This window comes from Triticum aestivum, chromosome 3D (assembly GCF_018294505.1).
Source record: "Triticum aestivum cultivar Chinese Spring chromosome 3D, IWGSC CS RefSeq v2.1, whole genome shotgun sequence".
Taxonomy (NCBI): Eukaryota; Viridiplantae; Streptophyta; class Magnoliopsida; order Poales; family Poaceae; genus Triticum; species Triticum aestivum.
The window spans coordinates 583369772-583376569 of NC_057802.1; positions in this window are offsets into that span (position 1 = coordinate 583369772).

Genomic DNA, 6798 nt, shown 5'->3' on the forward strand with positions numbered 1-6798 from the left:
GATGTGCTTGCTAGCTTCCAACTCCACCCTCAAGATATTGGACCTAACTCTGTGTCCAATATTTGTAATTTTCAAGTGTTTTGCGAGGCTTATCTGCAGGAAGAACCCACTATTGAACTGTTCAGAGACTTCTTCTATTTGAACCGCCGTACTGAATTTACAGATGGGCCCAATACTGAACTTGGCGGGGTTTCAATTCAGAAGAGGAAAGATGTCAGTTTCCCTCACGCCAAACATCATACTCACCCAAAAGATTGGAATCAGACATGGTTCTATTGCCGAGATACGTCTCCAGCTGAAGAAAATCCTCTGCCGGGTTATCGTGCTCATCGGCTTACTAATACACATCCATTACCCTAAAGGCTGACTGCAAAAGAACGGGCCAACTATGCACCACAACTTTAAAAGCTCAGAGCCTTTGTTGCGAATGGTTTAACAGGCATTGACTTTGTTCATTGCTGGATATCCTGGAGCATTCTGCCTTTAAGCCGTCGCCCCGGTTTAATGTGCGAGTACACAGGGGACTTGAAAGATCCTCAGCGGCATATTAACATTCAACTAACGGAAGCTGAAATTACTGAAGCTGTCAAGAAGATATTGGATGAACCGGTGGCTGTCTGCAGCAAAACAGGGCTTAGTCCCTTCTGCGTTTCCAATAAACCGCCAGCAGTAAGAATTATATAACTCTTGTTTTAATCCGGCCCTTTTAACTGTTCCTTCATAACTTTTGCCGATCTTTGACAGGGTGATGATCCGTTCTGGAAAAGGAAGCCGCAGGATAAACCGGCTAAAATTCCTCGCCCCAAGACCAAGGTACGAAGAAGCCTGCCAAAAAGAAAACCGCTGACTCCAACGAGTTAAACATGGATGCTGATGATGATGATCCTGAGTCAGAGGTAGAACTTGATTCACTTGGTTCATTTTTCATACATCTCATTGACAATGATCCTTATCAGGGTGATGCTGAGGCTAGCCATGCTGGTGACGTAGAGGTAATTATTCTTTCCTCCGACTCAGATCCTCTGCCAACACAGAAAACCCGTCAAGCAAGCCGGAAAGTAAGATTTTCTCACCCCTAGCTCACTTGGATCCAAACTTTCTTTTGAAGACACGGCAACACGAAGCTCGCCGCACAACCCGTCATAGCGGCCAGGTGGTAACTTCCTCCGGTTTACCGAACACTCCGGTTCATAAACGCCGCCCAGAGGTCTCTCATATTTCTGACACATATTATCCCAAGGCGGGTTATTTCAGACAACCTCTTAATCCGTCTGATTCCAACTATGAGGGAACCTCTCATTCCTCCTCTAGCGATTCAACAGGGACACAAATCCCAACTCTCAAAACTGTTCGTGGGTGAGCATATTAAACTAATCCTTTATGCCTTATACTTGCCTTTTATACTAATCTTTATATTTGTTCTTTTTAGTGCCAAGGCCAGACCCAGCAAAAAGGCCAAACTGAGTAAAACGGCTGATGATAGTACGGCCATTGAACCGGAGAAACCCCCAGAACCGTTGGAACCAAATGCTGACGCTATTCTGGATGATCCGCCATCCCAAGATCAGGACACTTTTGTTGAACAGACAGAAATTGATCCAGCAAGTCAGGCTGCTGATCCGCCAAGCCCAGTCAAAGATGCTGATAAACCGACAAGCCCAGTCAAAACTGTTGATGATAAAACTGACGACGTTATAGTTACTGGTTTTGGTTTCACATCCCCTGGCAACCCCGTCGCTCTGTCCAAACACAGTGGCAAAGAAATCTCTGCTATTGAAAAGGGTAAGTGGAAAATGGATTTGGAAAGCTATGCACATCTCAACGCCCAAGATATCCACTCTGGGTTTTTGAACCGATTATACACAAGCCGTGACTATGAAGCCGGTTTAGTGAACCTGATGAAGGAGCGATATGAGGTAAATACTGTTGATTCTGCATAAGTATTCTTCCCTTATGTCCGGTTTAGATTAGCCACTCCATTAGCCCTCAAGGGCCGGTTTATAATATCAATATGAACCGGGACTTTATAGGATAATAATACTGTAACTTTGCCCGCGTAGCCCCCAAGGGCCAGTTTATACCTTTAGGATGAAGCAGTACTTTTCTGTTGTAAACTTCAACATGCTTGCTGATCATTTTTGTAAACCTTAGAAAAATTTCCTAGTCTGACCTTGATCAAAGATGCATTGGCCCCCAAGTGCCAAGAGTAATACTTGTATTGAACTTGGGACTTTGTAATAATTTGTGATAAAAAGCAATAGGCATTAGCCCCCAAGTACCAAGTGGATAATTTGTTATGTGCTTGGGACTTCAAATATATACTGCCAACTTAGAAACTGAATCTCTTGCAGGCTGATCTGAACAAAAAGGAAACCCAAATCGCCGATCTTCAAGAAACTGTCAAGTCTCAACAAACAGAAACTTCCAAGGCCAAGGAGGAGCTGACCAGCGCTTTAGCAGCTATGGAGAAATTGAAGGAGAACTTCAAGAAGGAACGGGCAGAATGGGACATAGAGAAAGCCACACTACAGAAGAGGGCTGAGGATGCAGAAGCAGCCCTTAATCCAGTGGTAGAAGAACTGACTGGTTTGAAGCGGCAAATAAATGCCATGACCACTCCTGTGTTTGGTAAATATCCTTATTATAAGCTTTTAACATGTATTATCCCATAAACTACCGGTTTATCAACGTTCGTAATGATGCAGGATCGCGCATTAGCCATCTGGGCTCTGATATGCAGAAGAAATTGAAGGCTGCCTATACTCTTATAGAGCAATTATATACCAGCGCGCAACAGATCATATGCACTGCCTCTCATAACAAGTCGCCCCCAACTTTAATCAAGGAAACCTTGGAGAGGTTGTCGATGCTGCCTGCCCGGTTTGAGGAGTTAAAAAGATCAGCTGCAAGGGCAGGTGCTCTGACCGCGCTAACCCGGGCTAAAGCGTGGGTACCTGATCTTGATCCAGCAGATGTGGGTAATGGCTATCCAAGCTTAAAGGAGGACGGATCAGATTTTGATAATGATGATCTCCGAGCTTTAACGAAGGAAATGCGCCCCTTGGCTAGCAAATTGGCTGAAGAGACCGATCTTTCTCATTACCAGTCGATTTACGACGCCGACAACAAGCGGTTTAATGCACCAACTTATGATGTGCAAAATCTTATCCCGCCAATCCGTAAGCATACCTATGCCCCTGATGTTGAATCCTCCATACTTATAAGAGATGAAGCTGTATTCCAAGCCCTGACTGGGATCGGTTGGGCAACCACTGACTTCCAGCCACTGGGTGGAGAGGAGGAGGATGAACCGGCACATGATGATCCACAACCGTCAAGTCAGCCCGGCGAAGAGTCATGAACCGGAGGCCGGTTTAACTTTCTGCATACTGCAACACTTGTTGAAAACAATTATCCTTTTGGGCATCAAAGCGCCTTGTAATAGGCTAGTTTAAACACTTGGTCTGCTATGCCATCGTGCATATTCACTGTGCATGACGCTGTTAATCCGCCATGATAAAGATATGCTATGTCTGCTTATAACCCTTAGCAGTTTATTCAATCTGTTCCTGCATACAATAAGTTGGAAAGTGTCCTGGCGGTTTACCGCCGGACGGGTCATAATGCCCAACATATAGCTAAGGTTTATAACCAAGGCTTTATTTAAGAATACTCAAATATGAAATATATCATACCTGTGATATTGAATCACGTCGTTGGTTTACCAACTTATTGTGGTAAGGATGATAACCCACAACCTGATAATTCTTCATATGCTTGCCGGTTTGTGAACAAAGCTGGACCGGGTGAATAAACACCGGATTATATTTAGCTCGTATTGGCGACTTATAGTCAAAAGCCGGGCCGGGTCAATAAACACCGGATTGTAACTTATCATGTACTAACGATTTATAATCGAAAGCCAAGCCGGGTTAATAAGCACCGGATTAGTATAAACCTCATCAAAATAAACTGCCAAAAGAAAGACTTCAAAAGAAAAAACATGCAAGAATTCGAGGCTTTTCATGGGCTGCTAGGCCACTGAGTTAAACCATTTTACAAAGGCTTATAAGATGGACCTCACATTAACCAATCGTCATTTTAACTATGACAAGTTCAGGGTCTTTATAAGATTGACTTGTCAAACTTTCGACGGGTCTTACCAGGATTACCTAGGCGGAGTGACTTACTTAAAAAGGCTGGATAACCCAGCGTTTAACGTGAATACACCTGGCTTCCAAGCCTGGCTTTTATAGCCTATTACAAGGTTATAGACTCTTTGTTCTTGTAGAAGCAAAGAGCCCCCAAGCAATATTTTGAGCTGTGCTCAATGGGTACCTATGTTTGAGTAGTGCTTTTGCAACACTCTCTTTGGCCCCTTTTGACTTTGGGTAACAAGCCCCCAAGTTTTTTTATAGCTTATAAGCCGGATCAATGGGTAATCAGAACTCCGTTTTATAAACAGAAGCCCCCATGTAACCAAAAAGCTTTTAAGGAAGAACAACAGATGCCCCGCTTTAGTAGGGATGCTGATTTATTATATTGATCATAATATATACATTGTCAAGAATATGTACATAAGAAGAGCCTATGGCTCAGGTGTAGTAAGGCCGAAGATGAGCGATATTCCACGGCCGGTGGGTCTCCTCCTCCGATTTACGTGAGTCTTTGTGCTCTCGAACATCGATAAGGTAGTATGACCTGTTGTTCACATTCTTGCTGACCACAAAGGGTCCTTCCCAAGGCGGGGATAACTTGTGCATATCAGTCTGATCCTGGATGAGCCGGAGCACCAGATCGCCTTCTTGAAAAGTTCTGGTTCTAACCCGGCGGCTGTGATAACGACGCAGATCTTGCTGGTAAATCGCCGAACGAGCTGTGGCAATGTCACGCTCCTCATCTAACAGGTCAAGTGCTTCCTGACGTGCTTTCTCATTGTCAGCTCTAACATAAGCCGCCACACGGGGCGAGTCATGAAGGATGTCACTAGGGAGAACCGCCTTTGCTCCGTAAACCATGAAAAAAGGTGTGTAACCCGTAGACCTGTTAGGTGTGGTATTGATACTCCATAACACAGAAGGTAACTCTTCCACCCAACAACCCGGCGTCCTCTGTAAAGGAACCATAAGCCGGGGCTTGATGCCTCTCAGGATCTCTTGATTGGCTCTCTCCGCTTGACCATTAGATTGGGGGTGAGCCACTGATGACGTCTCAAGCCGGATGTGCTCACGTTGACAAAATTCTTTCATAGCACCCTTGGACAGATTAGTGCCATTATCAGTTATGATGCTGTGTGGAAAACCAAACCAGAAAATCACCTTCTTGATGAATTGAACCGCCGTGGCTACATCACACTTACTGACTGGCTCTGCTTCCACCCACTTAGTGAACTTATCAACCGCCACCAAAAGGTGGGTCTTCTTATCCTTGGACCTTTTAAAGGGTCCAACCATATCCAGCCCCCAGACTGCAAACGGCCAAGTAATTGGAATCATCTTCAATTCTTGAGCCGGTACATGAGCACGTCGTGAGAATTTTTGACAGCCACCACACTTTTTGACCAAGTCTTCAGCATCAGCATGAGCCGTCAGCCAATAGAAGCCGTGACGAAAAGCTTTGGCTACTAGGGACTTTGAACCGGCGTGGTGACCACAATCCCCTTCGTGGATCTCACGCAAAATCTCACAGCCTTCTTCAGGAGACACGCAACACTGAAACACCCCTGTTACACTGCAATGATGCAATTCTCCATTGATAATGGTCATTGACTTGGATCGCCGGATTATCTGCCTGGCCAAAGTTTCATCCTGAGGTAACTCGCCCCGGGTCATATATGCCAAATATGGGACTGTCCAATCCGGCATAACATGAAGAGCCGCCACCAACTGAGCCTCCGGGTCAGGAATAACCAAATCCTCCTCTGTAGGTAACTTGACCGACGGGTTATATAAGACATCCAGAAAAATATTGGGCGGCACCGGTTTACGTTGAGAACCCAAACGGCTTAAAGCGTCCGCCGCTTCATTATTTCTCCGGTCCACATGTTCAACCTGATAGCCCTTGAAGTGACCAGCAATAACATCCACCTCTCGTCGATAAGCTGCCATGAGTGGATCTTTGGAATCCCAAGTACCAGATACTTGTTGAGCTACCAAATCTGAGTCACCAAAGCACCTAACCCGGCTTAAGTTCATCTCCTTAGCCATTCGAAGACCGTGGAGTAAGGCCTCATATTCAGCTGCATTGTTAGTGCAAGGAAACATTAAACAGAGAATATAACAAAAATTATCATCTCGAGGGGAAGCTAGCACAACTCCAGCCCCCGAGCCCTCCAATTGCCTGGACCCATAAAAGTGAATAGTCCAGTACGTGTTATCCGGCTTTTCCTCCGGTGCCTGTAACTCTGTCCAGTCATTGATAAAATCCACCAGTGCCTGGGACTTGACCGCCGTGCGAGGCACATATTTTAACCCGTGAGGCCCAAGCTCAATGGCCCACTTGGCAACCCAGCCAGTTGCCTCCCTGTTTTGGATTATATCTCCCAAAGGGGCAGAACTGACCACAGTGATGGGATGGCCCTGAAAATACTGCTTAAGCTTCCGGCTTGCCATGAAAACTCCATACACCAGCTTCTGCCAATGTGGGTACCTCTGCTTGGACTCAATAAGCACCTTACTGATATAATAAACCGGCCGTTGAACCGGATACTCCTTGGCAGCCTCCTTGCGCTCTACCACAATAGCCACACTAACAGCCCGGGAATTGGCAGCCACATATAATAACAGCGATTCTTTATCG